The sequence below is a fragment of the Phyllobates terribilis genome, unplaced genomic scaffold (genome assembly GCF_046119375.1).
Source record: "Phyllobates terribilis strain yellow unplaced genomic scaffold, ASM4611937v1 Scaffold_12__6_contigs__length_324123572, whole genome shotgun sequence".
In the NCBI taxonomy this organism is placed as follows: Eukaryota; Metazoa; Chordata; class Amphibia; order Anura; family Dendrobatidae; genus Phyllobates; species Phyllobates terribilis.
Genome location: NW_027362772.1, coordinates 272,821,206 through 272,839,115, shown reverse-complemented (window position 1 = coordinate 272,839,115; position 17,910 = coordinate 272,821,206). Strand labels below are relative to the sequence as shown.

The 17,910-nt window shown below is 48.7% G+C and overlaps 1 protein-coding gene across 1 annotated transcript in view; it reads right to left on the bottom strand.

Moving 5' to 3' along the window:
- Positions 1–17,910, bottom strand: part of ANKK1 (ankyrin repeat and kinase domain containing 1) — a 119,211-nt gene that overhangs the window by 43,620 nt on the left and 57,681 nt on the right. The gene's annotated exons all lie outside the window — the stretch shown is intronic.

Genomic DNA, 17,910 nt, shown 5'->3' with positions numbered 1-17,910 from the left:
CCGCAGGTGCGGTAGACAAGCAGAGCAGAGCAAAACCCACAGGTGCGGTAGACAAGCAGAACAGAGCAAAACCCGCAGGTGCAGTAGACAAGCAGAGCAGAGCAAAACCCGCAGGTGCGGTAGACAAGCAGAACAGAGCAAAACCCGCAGATGCGGTAGACAAGCAGAGCAGAGCAAAACCCGCAAATGCAGTAGACAAGCAGAGCAGAGCAAAACCCGCAGGTGCGGTAGACAAGCAGAGCAGAGCAAAACCTGCAAGTGCGGTAGACAAGCAGAGCAGAGAAAAACCCGCAGGTGCAGTAGACAAGCAAAGCAGAGCAAAACCCGCAGGTGGGGTAGACAAGCAGAGCAGAGCAAAACCGGCAGGTGCGGTAGACAAGCAAAGCAGAGCAAAACCCACAGGTGCGGTAGACAAGCAGAGCAGAGCAAAACCGCAGGTGCGGTAGACAAGCAAAGCAGATACACACAAGGTACTTACAATGAAGTAGTGAGTGGACACTAAACTCACAAACAGAAGTACAGAGACGAGTTGGAGCTAGGTGCAGGTTCAGACACTGCAGGAAAAGGGAAGATACGAACATAGAGACAAACAAGTAACGGGCTAGGACACTGTTCAGACAGGAACTGAACCAAGAACAAGATACAGGAAAGAGCCTGGGAACTCAGCCCCCAGGGTGGCAGAAACAGACTAGAAGTCACAGATACAGGTAATGGGCCTGGGTATACCGCCCCCAGGGTGGCGGAACAGACTAGAAGTCACAGATACAGGTTACAGGCCTGGGTATACAGCCCCCAGGATGGCGGAAACAGACAAGATACAGGACAGGACCTGGCAACTCAGTTGCACAGAACATACTGAAAGAAAGTGTTGCTCAGGCACCTCCTACTAGGTGGAGAGGGTTTATGTATCCAGTGACTCACAGCAATAGGCTGGGGAGGCATTAGGTCTGCGCACACTGTAAGTTTAAGAATCAGGTAGTAACAGCGCCGCCACCCTAAGCAATCAGACAAGAGACATGCACACAGCAGGTACTGGAGCAAAGTGTGCAGCATGGACTGATAGGTAAGATGGCGGTCTTGCATGGTGGGAGGTGGTAAGCCATGCCCGCATGCTGCCAGGGATGTTACAGTATCCCCCCCCTTCACGCCCCCTCTTCTTCAAGCCAGCAAGGATTTTCTGCAGAGAATTTGGAGGCCGATCCTTCTCTTCAAGAAGATTACCTCTAGAGGAAATGAAACTGGTCTCACCATCTTGGTGACTAGAATGCTTCCTCCCATCGAGCCATCCTTAGCAACAGATGAAGAGAGTGAAGTACAAGGAACAGGACACAGGAAAGTCTCTCTCCATTTGTTAATATTGGGTAGCACCCCAAAGGATTCACGGGATAACTGAAGATCCTCCACCGGGTTGGAGGGGTGCAGAGACTCGGGGGTAACCACCGCCTTGACGTACACTTTGCCAAGCTTACTGGATGAAGTTGGCGAAGTACCAGGTACAGAGTGCAGAAAAGTCTCTCTCCATTTGTTATCAGGTAGCACCCCGGAGGATTCAGGAGACAACTGGAAGTCCTCCTCCTGGTTGGAGGGGTGCAGAGTTTTGGAGGTAGCCACCGCCTTGATGGACTTATTGCCAGATTTATTAGAGACGGAGGATCCTTGCTTAGGGGCCAACTTCAGTCTGGTTTCTGAGATGACACGTCTGCGAGGCGGGGCGGTACCTGAAGCCAGATCATTGGTACAATCATCGAGACTGTGTGGGGACAATGCCTCCGCTTCCCTTCCTTCGGAGACTTCAGCGCACAGCGAGTCAGCGACAAGCAGATCTGGTGAAGAAGAAGAAGAAGACACTGCTGACTGTCCTGAAGATATGGGGACTGGCCACCCCTTGTACCTCAACAGTCCCCCAGGAAACACCATGCAGGATCTCCAGACCTGAGCGGGCACTAGATCTCTCGGCTCTGGACAACCTGTGGATAAACCAGACAGCACCTGGAATGTGAACTTCTTCATGTGTAATGCTCCAATCTGGAGCTTAATTTGTACAGACATATTTTGACTGTTTCTGAGTAGGGCTCGTCCTTCAGCTGACAATGCCCAAACCGGATTCTGGAGTTGTCGGACGGGAATAAGACACCGACTCTTCAAAGCTTTACGCCCGAAACTTCCGGTTAATCCGAGGCCTTCACTTGCCACGGAGACAGTCACGGTCATCTGTGGAGAGGAAACACTAACGCCAAGGGCAGCCTCTCCTACAGGCCTAATGTCTTGGGATTCTCCAACCTTCGCTGGACAAAGACCGTCAGGGTGTCCCAAACCACCGCAGCGGGACCGCAATCCAATTTTGTGACTGAGTTCTGGCCTCTGCTTTGCCTGATGAACATGGTCATCCTTCATGGATTCTGTGCGGGTAGCTGCCTCTACAGGCTGGGGAACAGGAGGTCTTTGGGAGGACAGAACCTGGCGTGTCGATTTACCTCTACGCCTTGCATGTCTGGACTGCCTCTTGAGGTTGGGAAGAGAAGTATTCTGTGGAGCATTGTCAACCTGTGTGGATTCTGTGTGGGCAGCAGTCTCTTCAGGCTGGAGAGCTGGTGGGCTACCTACACGCATCACCCATCGGGACTGCTCCAGGATATTGGGAAGGGAAGCTTTAGCAGAAGCCTCAGGGCTAGGGTCATCGAAGACCATTAGAAAGGCCACCAGGAAGGCCTGCAGGTCAGAGACAATAGGATCCCATGCTTCCCATAGCGGGGTGATCCAATTCAAGGCATCAGCCGCTAAGTAGGACATCACAAGTGCTACTTTAATCCAATCAGTGGGAAAATAGTGAGCATAGAATTTGAAATGCAGCATACATTGCTCCACAAACGCACGGCTTTGTTTTGGATCCCCATAGTACCGTGGTGGATCCGCAGGACCGAGTGCTGATAGCTCCATTTGGGCTGGTGCGTAAATCGCCTGGACCACAGCTTCAGAAAAAATTTTTCCTTGGTGCACGTATTCGCCAGACAAGAATTCAAATGCCTCCGAGAGTGAAGGGCCGTGGGGCTCAATGGGGCCTGTTGGCCTGAGCAAACTGCTATGCACATGCCCGGACTGACTGGCTTGAGCGTGGTTAGTGATCCCACTGGACCATGAACCGAGGAGTGCCTGGATGGGCTTGACTAAGTATCAACTCGGTCCGACCAAGGTCGCATGGCGGCTCAATTGACTCCGTGAACCAGGGAGGAACTGAGCAGAGGGACCAGGTGCTACTCCAGGTCAGACCCCGGTCACAGCTGTTGACCCACACCGAGGAATGCAGGAACAGGCAGGTTAGGCTGGCATACTGACAGGTGGGTACTGGCAGGCACGGCTGGTATGCAGACAGGTGGGTACTGGCAGGCATGGCTGGTATGCAGACAGGTGGGTACTAGCAGGTAGGAACGCAGGCAGGATAGGGACCTGTACAGACTGGGACACAGGAACAGAGCAGCGGATGCGGTAGATGAGCAGAGCAGAGCAAAACCCGCAGGTGTGGTAGATGAGTAGAGCAGAGCAAAACCCACAGGTGCGGTAGACGAGCAGAGCAGAGCAAAACCCGCAGGTGCAGTAGACAAGCAGAGCAGAGCAAAACCCGCAGGTGCGGTAGACAAGCAGAGCAGAGCAAAACCCGCAGGTGCGGTAGACAAGCAGAGCAAAACCCACAGGTGCGGTAGACGAGCAGAGCAAAACCCGCAGATGCGGTAGACAAGCAGAGCAGAGCAAAACCCGCAGGTGCGGTAGACAAGCAGAGCAGAGCAAAACCCGCAGGTGCGGTAGACAAGCAGAGCAGAGCAAAACCCACAGGTGCGGTAGACAAGCAGAGCAGTGCAAAACTCGCAGGTGCGGTAGACAAGCAGAGCAGAGCAAAACCCGCAGGTGCGGTAGACAAGCAGAACAGAGCAAAACCCACAGGTGCGGTAGACAAGCAGAGCAGAGCAAAACCCGCAGGTGCAGTAGACAAGCAGAGCAGAGCAAAACCCGCAGGTGTGGTAGACAAGCAGAGCAAAACCCGCAGGTGCGGTAGACAAGCAGAGCAGAGCAAAACCCGCAGGTGCGGTAGACAAGCAGAGCAGAGCAAAACCCGCAGGTGCGCTAGACAAGCAGAGCAGAACAAAACCCGCAAGTGCGGTAGACAAGCAGAGCAGAGCAAAACCCGCAGGTGCAGTAGACAAGCAGAGCAGAGCAAAACCCGCAAGCGCGGTAGAAAAGCAGAGTAGAGCAACATCCGCAAGTGCGGTAGACAAGCAGAGCAGAGCAAAACCCGCAGGTGCGGTAGACAAGCAAAGCAGTGCAAAACCCGCAGGTGCGGTAGACAAGCAGAGCAGAGCAAAGCCGCCGATGCGGTAGACAAGCAAAGCAGATACACACAAGGTACTTACAATGAAGTAGCGAGTGGACACTAAACTCACAAACAGAAGTACAGAGACAATGAGTTGGAGTTAGGTGCAGGTTCAGACACTGCAGGAAAAGGGAAGATACGAACATAAAGACAAACAAGTAACGGGCAAGGACACTGTTCAGACAGGAACTGAACCAAGAACAAGATACAGGAATGAGCCTGGGAACTCATCCCCCAGGGTGGCAGAAACAGACTAGAAGTCACAGATACAGGAAACAGGCCTGGGTATACAGCCCCCAGGGTGGCAGAACAGACTAGAAGTCACAGATACAGGTAACAGGCCTGGGTATACAGCCCCCAGAGTGGCGGAAACAGACAATACAGGACAGGACCTGGCAACTCAGTTGCACAGAACACACTGAGAGAAAGTGTTGCTCAGGAACCTCCTACTAGGTGGAGGGGGTTTAAGTATCCAGTGACTCACAGCAATAGGCTGGGGAAGCATTAGGACTGCGCACACTGTAAGTTTAAGAATCAGGTAGTAACAGCGCCGCCGCCCTAAGCAATCAGACAAGAGTCATGCACACAGCAGGTACTGAAGCAAAGTGTGCAGCCATGGACTGATAGGTAAGATGGCGGTCTTGCATGGTGGGAGGTGGTAAGCCATGCCAGCACATCGCCAGGGATGTTACAACAACTCTCACCTACGGTACAGGTGACAGTTGGGATTAGGTTCTCTGGTTGGGTGGGGTCCGTTTGGTGCATGGGAGGCCAAACGGGATCTGATAGACTTTATCTGGAAGAGACTTGTGGCCTAGTGGGAAGAACCCGTGACCCCCGCTAGGGACATATAAAGAGAAAGAGAACTCACGTGGTGTCTTCCACGACTGGGTGCATCACACTGTTGCAAAGGACTGTACAGTTATTCACTGAAATATTTCTCATTGCTGTTCCAAGTTGCTGTTCATTACCCTTGCTACTAACCCCCTTTGTAGAATAGTTGTTATACATATAAAGTGGTTATATCAAATCCTGACTGTTCTCGTCTTGTGTCTCTGTGCGTTGCATTCCAGCACCTGCATTACACCAGGATGAGCATTTATTGTTTTTTTTTTTCCTACGCATTGAACAAAAGCGGCGCCGGCAGAATGAGGGATATATACCACATGAGGGACATATACTAGGATGGGGGAAATATACCAGGATGAGGGACATATACCAGGATGAGGGAAATATACCAGGATGAGGGACATATACCAGGATGAGGGAAATATATCAGGATGGGGGACACATATCAGGATGATGGAAATATACCAGGATGGGGGAACATATACCAGGATGAGGGAAATATACCAGGATGAGGGAAATATACCAGGATGGGGGAACATATACCAGGATGGGGGAACATACACCAGGATGGGGGAACATATACCAGGATGGGGGACATATGCAAGGATGGGGGACATATATACCAGGAAGGGGTCTATGATGGGGGACATTGCTACATAATGGGGGAAGGGGGAAACTCATATGTCCTTATAGGTATTAGTATAGAACTGGAGAAACAAATGGGTTATTCTGCACAGCCGTGAAAAAAAATGAAGGACGCCAATCCAATTTCAAGTGGTTTTATTCGTCAATACATTTCGAAGTATATAACTTCTTCATCAGGACAAAAAGAGATTGTGGCAGTGCAGAATAACCCATTTGTTTCTCCAGTTCTATGCATTTATATCCTTGTGTGTCTGTAGCAGCCTTAAGCCTTATACAGTGGGTACAGAAAGTATTCAGACCCCTTTAAATTTTTCACTCTTTGTTTCATTGTAAACATTTGGTAAATTCTAAAAAGTTCATTTTTTTTCTAATTATAGTACACTCTGCACCCCATCTTGCCTGAAAAAAAACAGAAATGTAGAAATGTGTGCAAATTTATTAAAAAAGAAAAAAACTGAAATATCACATGGTCATAAGTATTCAGACCCTTTGCTCAGACAGTCATATTTAAGTCGCATGCCATCCATTTCCTTCTGATCCTCCTTGAGATGGTTCTACTCCTTCACTGGAGTCTAGCTGTGTTTAATTAAACTGATGGGACTTGATTTGGAAAGGCACACACCTGTCTATATAAGACCTCACAGCTCACAGTGCATGTCAGACCAAATGAGAATCATGAGCTCAAAGGAACTACCCAAGGAGCTCAGAGATAGAATTGTGGCAAGGGACAGATCTGGCCAAGGTTGCAAAAGAATTTCTGCATTACTCAAGGTTCCTAAGAGCACAATGGCCTCCATAATCCTTAAATGGAAGAAGTTAGGGACCACCAGAAGTCTTTCTAGACCTGGCCGTCCAGCCAAACTGAGCAATCGTGGGAGAAGAGCCTTGGTGAGAGAGGTAAAGAAGAATCCCAAGATCACTGTGGCTCAGCTCCAGAGATGCAGTAGGGAGATGGTAGAAAGTTCCACAAAGTGAACTATCACTGCAGCCCTCCACCAGTCAGGCCTTTATGGCAGAGTGGCCCAACGGAAGCCTCTCCTCAGTGCAAGACATATGAACGCCCGCATAGCGTTTGTTCAAAAACACATAAAGGACTCCCAGACTATGAGAAATAAGATTCTCTGGTCTGATGAGACAAAGATAGAACTTTTTGGTGATAATTGTAAGCGGTATGTGTGGAGAAAACCAGGCACTGCTCATCACCTGCCCAATACAATCCCAACAGTGAAATATGGTGGTGGTAGCATCATGCTATGGGGGTGTTTTTCAGCTGCAGGGACAGGACGACTGGTTGCATTTGAAGGAAACATGAATGCGGCCAAGTACAGAGATATCCTGGATGAAAACCTCTTCCAGAGTGCTCTGGATCTCAGACTTGACCGAAGGTTCACCTTCCAACAAGACAATGACCATAAGCACACAGCTAAAATAACAAAAGAACAACTCTGTGACCATTCTTGACTGGCCAAACCAGAGCCCTGACCTAAACCCAATTGAGCATCTCTGGAGAGACATAAAAATGGCTGTCCACCAACATTCACCATCCAACCTGACAGAACTGGAGAGGATCTGCAAGGAAGAATGGCAGAGGATCCCCAAATCCAGGTGTGAAAAACTTGTATCATTCTCAAGAAGACTCATGGCTATACTAGCTCAAAAGGGTGCTTCTACTCAATACTGAGCAAAGGGTCTGAATACTTATGACCATGTGATATTTCAGTTTCCTTTTTTAATAAATTTGCAAAAAAATTCTACATTTCTGTTTTTTTTCAGTAAAGATTGGGTGCAGAGTGTACATTAATGAGAAAAATAATGAACTTTTTAGAATTTACCAAATGGCTGCAATGAAACAAAAAGTGAAAAATTTAAAGGGGTCTGAATACTTTCCGTACCCACTGTAAGTGGTTGTGTGCACACAACCCATCCAGGTGAGTGCTCTTGTGCATATCCTTCTATATTGTTGCCCAGATAAGACTATATTTGCACTTTGTCTCTTCTCCAGTTTCTCTCTCTTGGATCTTATAGCAATTAGAACACTACAGGAGTCCATTCATCTGATCAACATGCGAGGTGGGGGGGTGGCAGGTCCAAATTTTGCACCGGGCCCATCGGACTCTAATTACACCACGGATAGGAACCTCGTTGGCCACCATACAGGCTCCATGACATGCCTAAATATGCCATTTAAAATATATATTTGTGTCACCCAGGGGGAATATAGGGGACTCGGTACCCGGGCCTTTTACCTTGTTTAGAAGGTCACGGCAATCGGCTCCCGGGCCCGTACTCTGGGTCTCTCTTTAAAAAGGGGTTTTAGTGTGCAGTTTGTCTCGTGATGCCACCTGTGGTTTCCAGTAATGGTTACCGGCGCTGCTGCAGACCTCCGGGGGTGATGGGATGGCAGCTGGGATGTTCCTGCTTCCCACAGGCGGAGCGGGCCCCCGGGGCAGTGTAGGTGCAAATGGTGGTGATGCTGGGGCTTGCAGTGCAGGAGAGATGGTGCAGCAGAAATAACTGACGGAGGCAGTGCAGTACAGTCATCCGAGTTTTACTCACAGTTCTTGTTCAAGTTTCTCAGGTACACTGTACGGGTGTCAGCCTCCCGCGTCGCACTGCGTCTACAAGATAAGGGGTACAGCACTTTCTCAAGTATATCAGGAGCGCTTGACGGAACCCATTTTCTTTATGTTCCTTACTAGACCGACTTCTCGCGCCGGGTCTTCTCCCTCCTGCCCTGCGCTTTCCCACGCACAGTCCCGATCGGGTGTTCTGAAGTCCCTCTGGGCAACCTGGAGTTCCCGGAACTACTTGATGCCCTTCACGGTGACTAGGGTGAGACTGTGGCAACTGCACCATGGAAGTGCAGAAACCTCCGGTTTTCCAGCCGAGACCTGGAGTAACACGGCTTGTCCAGGGACCGGTTCCCTTCTTGCGGCCTGATCCCTCTGACACCTGGCAGATTCGGGCGTACAGGTGCCGTCCTGCACTCACCGTACCCCCTGGGATCCCTTCTGTCGAAGGAGCCTTCCACCTCTGCTCCCCTCCTGGGCCTCTATAACTAGGCCCCATTTTCTGGAGCAGAGCTCCTGAAGAGACTCTGCTCCCCTCCTCTCCTCACTGACTGTCTGACTTCTGTCCTCACTCTTTCCCTTGCCACCCTAAGATGGCTTCCCTTTATATACCTCCTATTATGGTGCTCCCCTACTCTACATCCTCCACCCACACCCAATACTGGTTCCCCCTCTCTTTGGTTCCCCCCACTCCAGCCAGGGACAGGGCTCAGCAGAACACAGTGCATCTTGCCCTTCCAGCTGGCCTGGATTAGTGTAGTGTTGAATGCGGGTGTTGGGGTTCCGGGTAGCACTCCCTCCTTACCTTGAGAGAAGGAGATACCACACCTCTGGGTGAGGTGCAGTACCTCTGTGGCGACTGAACCCTCAGGGGCGCCACACTCCCCCTTGGTAAAACACAGCACGTCCGCACCCTGGAACTGAGCAAAAACACGGTATTTTAGACATACTAAATTTTTAGATGCATCCTTAGAAGATTAGAAACTTTTTCTTCCCTTTATGGGAGGCATATTACTTGGAGGTTACAGGTTAACATTATCAAGAACAATATAAAACTTTTCACTTAAATATACATATTTTCTCTTGTACAACATTTTCCAAGCAAATGTAGTGAGATCCCAAACAGGGTGTCCATCTCACTGGTAAAGGTGCAGATCGAGCAGCATGAGGGACCCGTCCGAAAACCCTCAACGTAGGCCCTGGGCGTGGCTGCAAGGCATAGACGATCCAGGTCCTGGACCTCGTCTTCGGCCACGCCAAACGGGTTTTTGTTCTGAGATCTGTGGTTGTAAATATAAAACCAATAGAGGGCACTTTAAGAAGTGCAAACAATATACAAGATCAGTTCTTGGCTGCTCACAGTCCTCAGCCTGAAGTCTGTATACCCTTACCGGGTAATTATGCACACAAAATTTTTTAGCTTACTCAAACAAGATGTACCCTTACGGGTGACTAGTTACAGTTCTTAGTCCCATCTACTTTTACACTAGTAGTGGTATCCCCACTGGGGATGTTCCTGGTGGTCACCGACTGACCCGGCCGGGTCATCAGCCTTAGGCTGCAGTGGCATGTCCATGTCCTCTTTAAACATGCGGTTGACTCGGAGGGCGTACCACCCGCGTTCCCCATGGTGCCTGGTGTAGGAGACATAGTCACCAGGATATAAGTTCCGGTCAGGGTGTCCTTGCTCTAGGTGGGACTCGATGTCCCGCCTGTTCACAAAGATGTCTCGGTCAAATTCTGGATCACGTATGAAGCCCCATCCAGCTTCCTGGTTGAATTTGACTATTAGTCCCTCCTGCCGGGAACTAGGCCGAAGGGTCTCGTTTTGACGCTCCTGTGCCTTGGCGGCCTTGTTTCTGGCCTCTAATTGCTCCGTGTGCACCCGCCGGGTGTGCGGCTCTTTTGACAGTTGTTGGAGCTCCCGCCTGCAGAACTCCTCCCTCTGCAGGGCTTGGGCCTGGGTCTCCTGCGGAAACCCCATCAGGTCGCCCCCCGGTTGTCCCACCTATACTCTTCTCCTTCATGGCGGGCAGCTGGGGGAGCTGGTACAGGGAGTAGAGGGCGTTGCTGCTGGTCCTCGAATTTGGCCGACCAGTCGAACGAGGGAGCTCCGTACACCCACTTGGGTGCCGAGGCTGGCGGTTCCGGGAGGGAATCGAGCAGGAGGTCCGCGGAGTCAGCGCCCGGGGGTGGAGGTTCCGGGCTTAGCAGCTGCTCCAAGGTGTACGTGGCCGGGGACGGAGGGTGCTGTAGGAAGCCTAGGAGCAGGTCGGCGCTGGCAGCGCCCGGGACAGGGGAACTACTCCTACCTGCTCCTGTGCGGGACGTGGCCTTCTGGCGCTCATCATGCTCCGCCGGGGCCGGAGTGCTGCAGGTGGCACGCAGCACTGACTGCCGCCGGGCAGTGATTTTCGCCAGCAGCTCCATCTTCCACCTGGCGATTGTTGCTTGCTGGGCTTTTTCCAGCTGCTGGCTCAGCTCCATTACTTCGCCCTGGAGGAATTCGGTCTCCTCCGGGGACAGTTTCACTATTGCCTCCTCCAGGGTGAGAGGGCTTGCCAGCTCCTGCAGGCCAGAGGCAGAGGGTTGTTCCTGACCTCCTTTCATTCTGGCTGCCGGGTGCGATATGTCTAGACTGGTCAAGACTGCACCCTGTATACATTCCTTCTCTCCTCCTCCCCTCCCTTTCCGGGGGCAGTTCCATGGCAGCCTGCTGTCGGTCACTCCCAGGGACGTCCTCCCCGCCTTGACGGACACATCTATGCGGACGGTCACAGTTGCAAGGGGCAGGTTGTGCATTTGGTGCCATTCTGGGACCCGGCCCACGATGGGAGTTTCCATATTGTCGTCTTTGATCACGCACATAATGGTGCCCGTTCTTCTGGGGCGGGCGCCACATTCAGTAGAGAAAAACAGTTCAAATAAGGCACACAGTACCCGATGGCAACCGGCACGAAATCCTGTTCGTGACGCCAGGAAAGAGAGATGTGTCACCCAGAGGGGAATATAGGGGACTCGGTACCCGGGCCTTTTACCATGTTTAGGAGGTCACGTCAGTCGGCTCCCGGGCCCGTACTCTGGGTCTCTCTTTAAAAAGGGGTTTTAGTGTACAGTTTGTCTCATGACACCACCTGTGGTTTCCGGTAATGGTTACCGGCGCTGCTGCAGACCTCCGGGGGTGATGGGATGGCAACTGGGACGTTCCTGCTCCCCACAGGCGGAGTGGGCCCCCGGGGCAGTGTAGGGGCAAATGGTGGTGATGCTGGGGCTTGCAGTGTAAGAGAGATGGCGCAGGAGAAATAACTGATGGAGGCAGTGCAGTGCAGTCATCCGAGTTTTACTCACAGTTCTTGTTCAAGTTTCTCAGGTACACTGTACGGGTGTCAGCCTCCCGCGTCGCACTGCGTCTACCAGATAAGGGGTCCAGCACTTTCTCAAGTATATCAGGAGCGCTTGACGGAACCCCACTTTCTTTATGTTCCTTACTAGACCGACTTCTCGCGCCGGGTCTTCTCCCTCCTGCCCTGCTCTTTCCCACGCACAGTCCCGATCGGGTGCTCTGAAGTCCCTCTGGGCAACCTGGAGTTCCCGGACCTACTTGATGCCCTTCACGGTGACTAGGGTGAGACTGTGGCAACTGCACCATGGAAGTGCAGAAACCTCCGGTTTTCCAGCCGAGACCTGGAGTAACACGGCTGGTCCAGGGACCAGTTCCCTTCTTGCGGCCTGATCCGTCTGACACCTGGCAGATTCGGGCGTACAGGTGCCGTCCTGCACTCACCGTACCCCCTGGGATCCCTTCTGTCGAAGGAGCCTTCCACCTCTGCTCCCCTCCTGGGCCTCAATAACTAGTCCCCACTTTCTGGAGCAGAGCTCCTGAAGAGACTCTGCTCCCCTCCTCTCCTCACTGACTGTCTGACTTCTGTCCTCACTCTTTCCCTTGCCACCCTAAGATGGCTTCCCTTTATATACCTCCTATTATGGTGCTCCCCTACTCTACATCCTCCACCCACACCCAATACTGGTTCCCCCTCTCTTTGGTTCCCCCCACTCCAGCCAGGGACAGGGCTCAGCAGAACACAGTGCATCTTGCCCTTCCAGCCGGCCTGGAGTGGTGTAGTGTTGAATGCAGGTGTTGGGGTTCCGGGCAGCACTCCCTCCTTACCTTGAGAGGAGACACCACACCTCTGGGTGAGGTGCAGTACCTCTGTGGCGACTGAACCCTCAGGGGCGCCACATATTGGGTAGAAAAAAAGCAGTAAACTATGACAACAATAACATTTTATGAATTCTTATGTTATATATTTGTATTATTTGTTCTGTCTTAATATTTTCCAAGTACTCAAGCCCGCTCCGCCATTTAATTACCATTAGACTGGTGTTTAGACTGTAAAGTAAGAGTGTGGATTTTACTTGACACTGCAAGTTAAATAACTTAATTAATCAATATCAATCTCATTCATCAATACTCCCCGCACTGGGATGTAATAAACAACCTAACGAATGTGGATGCGTGCGGCTCCCCCACCATCATGCGTAATGTAGTAACCAGTCAGATATAATTAAAATCAACAGAACTGGAACATTTTATTTAGCTTGTGACAAAATTGATAAATGACTGATACCTATGGTGCGTACATTCCATTGTAGTTTCCTTTCCTTATCAAATTTTTTTCAGTCTTATTCACGAAACGTCTTAGATCATTTATTTTTTAAAGGGATATTCTGAATTAGACATATATAAAAAAAGGGGCTGTTATTTATTTTCCAGAAACAGCGCCACTCATGTGCTTAGGCTGTGGCTGGTATTGCAGCTCATTCCTTCCACACTCTAAAAACATACTGATAGAGAATTGAGATTGTGAGCCCCAATGGGGACAGTGATAATGATGTTTGTAAAGCGCTGTGGAAATTTATTTCGCTCCATAGGCGAATAAGATAGCTAAAGTTACATTCATAAAAAATTTTGCAGAATTTGTGCCAAATCTTTAGCAAATTCAATTGCTCCGCTTCATATTTATCAAATGTCGAACCTTTATGATCAATTTGGCGCGACATGGTAGGCCACTTATCAATGTCAGATAAAAGCCTGAGACCAATGAGTCCAAAGTCTCAAGTCAATGCAAAACTTTTTGGTGCAAATTGCGACTTTTTTAAGCATGTTAATTGGTACACTTCCCAATGTTAGAAAACAGCAGGAGATGAATGTGTTAAATGTTGCACATTAAAGTAGAATTTTGCACAAATTGTGACTTTAGATTTGTCGCAACATGAAATGTATTTGTATTTTTTCAGACTGCTATGACCAGTCAAAAATATGCGACTTTTTGGTGACTTTTATATGGAAATGCATACATGAATATGTCATCACTTCATGCTAAAAGGATAAATTACTCGTCGGTTTTCATGTCATTTTTTAGGTTTTATGGTTGTCCTAATTAATGGTGGAGTAAAACATGAATAAATTTGGCTTCGGCATTTACAACAATGGAAAGTCCCAATTTGCAGAGAAAGTTTGGTGCAAATGCAATGATAAATATCCACCAGTGTCCGTGAAGGACAAGTAGATCCTTTATCTCATCCTGGATAATTCCTTTGAACTAAATTTTTATACAATGCTCCATTGCTGAATATATTTTGCAATTTTTCATAGCACAATTAATTTGTCATTCTGTCTTACTTCTCCTCCCATGTCCATCAGTCTGTCAGGCTTGGTCTGTAGCCTAGAGCCTTCTGTACTCCCACTCCACCTTGGGTGTTGCAATATCCTTTTGCAGTTTACTGCCATACACCTCAGATCATCTCTGTGGTGTCAAGTGAGAAGCCTCCCACCTCCACATATATGGCCTTCACTCTGCAGGACTCCCCAACTTATCTCAGCCAGCTGTCATTCATCTATAAGCTGTCCCCTGTGGCAACAGGTGAGGGGTCTCCCTCCAGTACCCAGATGACCACCTAGTTACTTATATCTTTGACAGTTTCTTCTTTGTCAGCCCCTCTATGGTCACAGACTGGTCTTCCCTTCATCTACTGCAGCAGCCACTTCATCAGGCCTTTCCCTTTTTGCGCCTTTTACAACAGCAAATAGTTATCTTCTTACTCTCACCTGTGAGGTTGGAGGGTTTCCTACAAGTATGACTGCACAGTCACAATGAAGACCTCAGGTATACACCCAGCATGGGGATGTGTTTAACCCCACAAAGATATGTCTGAACGGCTCAAGACAGTGGTTTAATAGTGCCCCGTCATCATGCATTAGGAGGGTCAGCCAGACAACCAGTGGTTTGCTCCTTCAAACAATGGTCAAGGGCTATGCGCTGTTGGGGGGCTCCCAGCACCTTGCAATTCCATTGAGATCCATGCCCAAGACTGCAACGCACAGTACAGACCAAAAGTTTGGACACACCTTCTCATTTAAAGATTTTTCTGTATTTTCATGACTATGAAAATTGTACATTCACACTGAAGGCATCAAAACTATGAATTAACACATGTGGAATTATATACTTAACAAAAAAGTGTGAAACAACTGAAAATATGTCTTATATTCTAGGTTCTTCAAAGTAGCCACCTTTTGCTTTGATGACTGCTTTGCACACCCTTGGCATTCTCTTGATGAGCTTCAAGAGGTAGTCACCGGAAATGGTCTTCCAACAATCTTGAAGGAGTTCCCAGAGATGCTAAGCACTTGTTGGCCCTTTTGCCTTCACTCTGCGGTCCAGCTCACCCCAAACCATCTCGATTGGGTTCAGGTCTGGTGACTGTGGAGGCCAGGTCATCTGGCGTAGCACCCCATCACTCTCCTTCTTGGTCAAATAGCCCTTACCCAGCCTGGAGGTGTGTTTGGGGTCATTGTCCTGTTGAAAAATAAATGATGGTCCAACTAATGCAAACCGGATGGAATAGCATGCTGCTGCAAGATGCTGTGGTAGCCATGCTGGTTCAGTATGCCTTCAATTTTGAATAAATCCCCAACAGTGTCACCAGCAAAGCACCTCCACACCATCACACCTCCTCCATGCTTCACGGTGGGAACCAGGCATGTAGAGTCCATCGGTTCACCTTTTCTGCGTCGCGCAAAGACACGGTGATTGGAACCAAAGATCTCAAATTTGGACTCATCAGACCAAAGCACAGATTTCCACTGGTCTAATGTCCATTCCTTGTGTTCTTTAGCCAAAACAAGTCTCTTCTGCTTGTTGCCTGTCCTTAGCAGTGGCTTCCTAGCAGCCATTTTACCATGAAGGCCTGCTGCACAAAGTCTCCTCTTATCAGTTGTTGTAGAGATGTGTCTGCTCCTAGAACTCTGTGTGGCATTGACCTGGTCTCTAATCTGAGCTGCTGTTAACCTGCGATTTCTGAGGCTGGTGACTCGGATAAACTTATTCTCAGAAGCAGAGGTGACTCTTGGTCTTCCTTTCCTGGGGCAGTCCTCATGTGAGCTAGTTTCTTTGTAGCGCTTGATGGTTTTTGCAACTGCACTTGGGGACACTTTTAAAGTTTTCCCAATTTTTCGCACTGACTGACCTTCATTTCTTAAAGTAATGATGGCCACTCGTTTTTCTTTACTTAGCTGTTTTTTTCTTGCCATAATACAAATTCTAACAGTCTATTCAGTAGGACTATCAGCTGTGTATCCACCAGACTTCTGCACAACACAACTGATGGCCCTAACCCCATTTATAAGGCAAGAAATCCCACTTATTAAACCTGATAGGGCACACCTGTGAAGTGAAAACCATTTCCGGTGACTACCTCTTGAAGCTCATCAAGAGAATGCCAAGAGTGTGCAAAGCAGTCATCAAAGCAAAAGGTGGCTACTTTGAAGATCCTAGAATATCAGACATATTTTCAGTTGTTTCACACTTTTTTGTTAAGTATATAATTCCACATGTGTTAATTCATAGTTTTGATGCCTTCAGTATCAATGTACAATTTTCATAGTCATAAAAATACAGAAAAATATTTAAATGAGAAGGTGTGTCAAAACTTTTGGTCTGTACTCTACATTGCGATGAAGCCAAACTCAAGTGGTGTTGTTAATGAGTCCCCAGATATTTTCACGATGACATAAGCCAAAAACATTACATTATTCATTCTAAAGATGAGCGATTTGGATCGCGGCATGGTCAATTTGTCTAGAATTTTACAAAAAAATTCATATTCTCCTGAATTAGATTTTTTTGCATTTCAAATTGTGATGACGGCCATTATTTTGCTGAATTGTCGATGGTTGGGAAAAAGTTTTTTTTTTCAAATTGATGCTCATCTGTCCCACCGGTATCGCAGCCCATCATTCGATCCTCAGCTCTCTCTGATCCTTCCTTTCCAACACCTCACAATGTACTTCTTAGGCATCTTTTCTCTATGGCGCCGAGTTGGTCTTTGACATCATGATGTCTTGACATACACAGGCCAAGGTAACAACTAGACCTTTGGCAGATGCACATCATAATATTGTGACCTACTCTACACTGTAGAGAGAAGAGTATGGACAAAAACAAGGGCCAGAGGGTGGGCTGTGGCAGAATAGGTGGGAGGTAATAAGTGAATATAATTTTTTTTTACACATTGGTGCATTTAGACTTTGGTCTGGAGGAGACTTCTACAGATTCCATGGACAGCGAGGATCATCAACAGGGACGTCTTGGACAAAGTCAAGCCAAAACTGTCATTGGAAGCTAAGATAGCCAAACCAAAATTAGCTTATCTTGGCCATATTATGCTGAGTCAGCTGTTTGGGAAAGACATTATGTTGGGATCAGTCAGTGGCAGAGGAAGAAAAGGACCGCCGCCAAGAACCTGCTGAACCGACACCATCAAGGGCAACATGGGAATGACCAAAGAAGCAACGTGGGATAGAAATGCCTGGTGAGTGATGATTCATAGAATGACCAAGAGTCGTACTCGACTGAGTGAATAAGAGAGAGCTCATTTTGGAAAGACCTTGGAGCATAATTTGCAACATTCGATTCAGATTAAATAACTTTGATTGCAATTACATTTCCATGTCAAATGTAAGCAAATTTTGACATTTTGGCTGATAAGTGAATTTTCTAGCTACACACAAATTAGTTATCAGGTTCAGGTAGCATATTAGCGTATTTTAGGAGCACGGGAGGTAACACAACATACAGAAACCCACATAGTAATTGTCACGATTCCTCCTTTCAGTGTGTCTGGATGCAGTGAAAGACAATTCTGCCATTTAATCTAGGTCAGGTGGGTACTGAGCTGTCAGGATGGTTCATTAGAGAGGATACGGACCCAAGGAGAGATCCTGGGTTCTGGCTCATTCCATGAAGGCTGATCGTCTGGTCAGGACCTTCCATTGTAGGTTTCCTGGGAAACCTGGCAGTCCGGTGCCCCCACCCCCCCAGAAGAGGGGGTACTGTCACGATTTCTCCTATCAGAGTGGCTGGATGCAGTGAATGACATTTCTGCTGTTTAATCTAGGACAGGGGCATGCTGAGCTGTCAG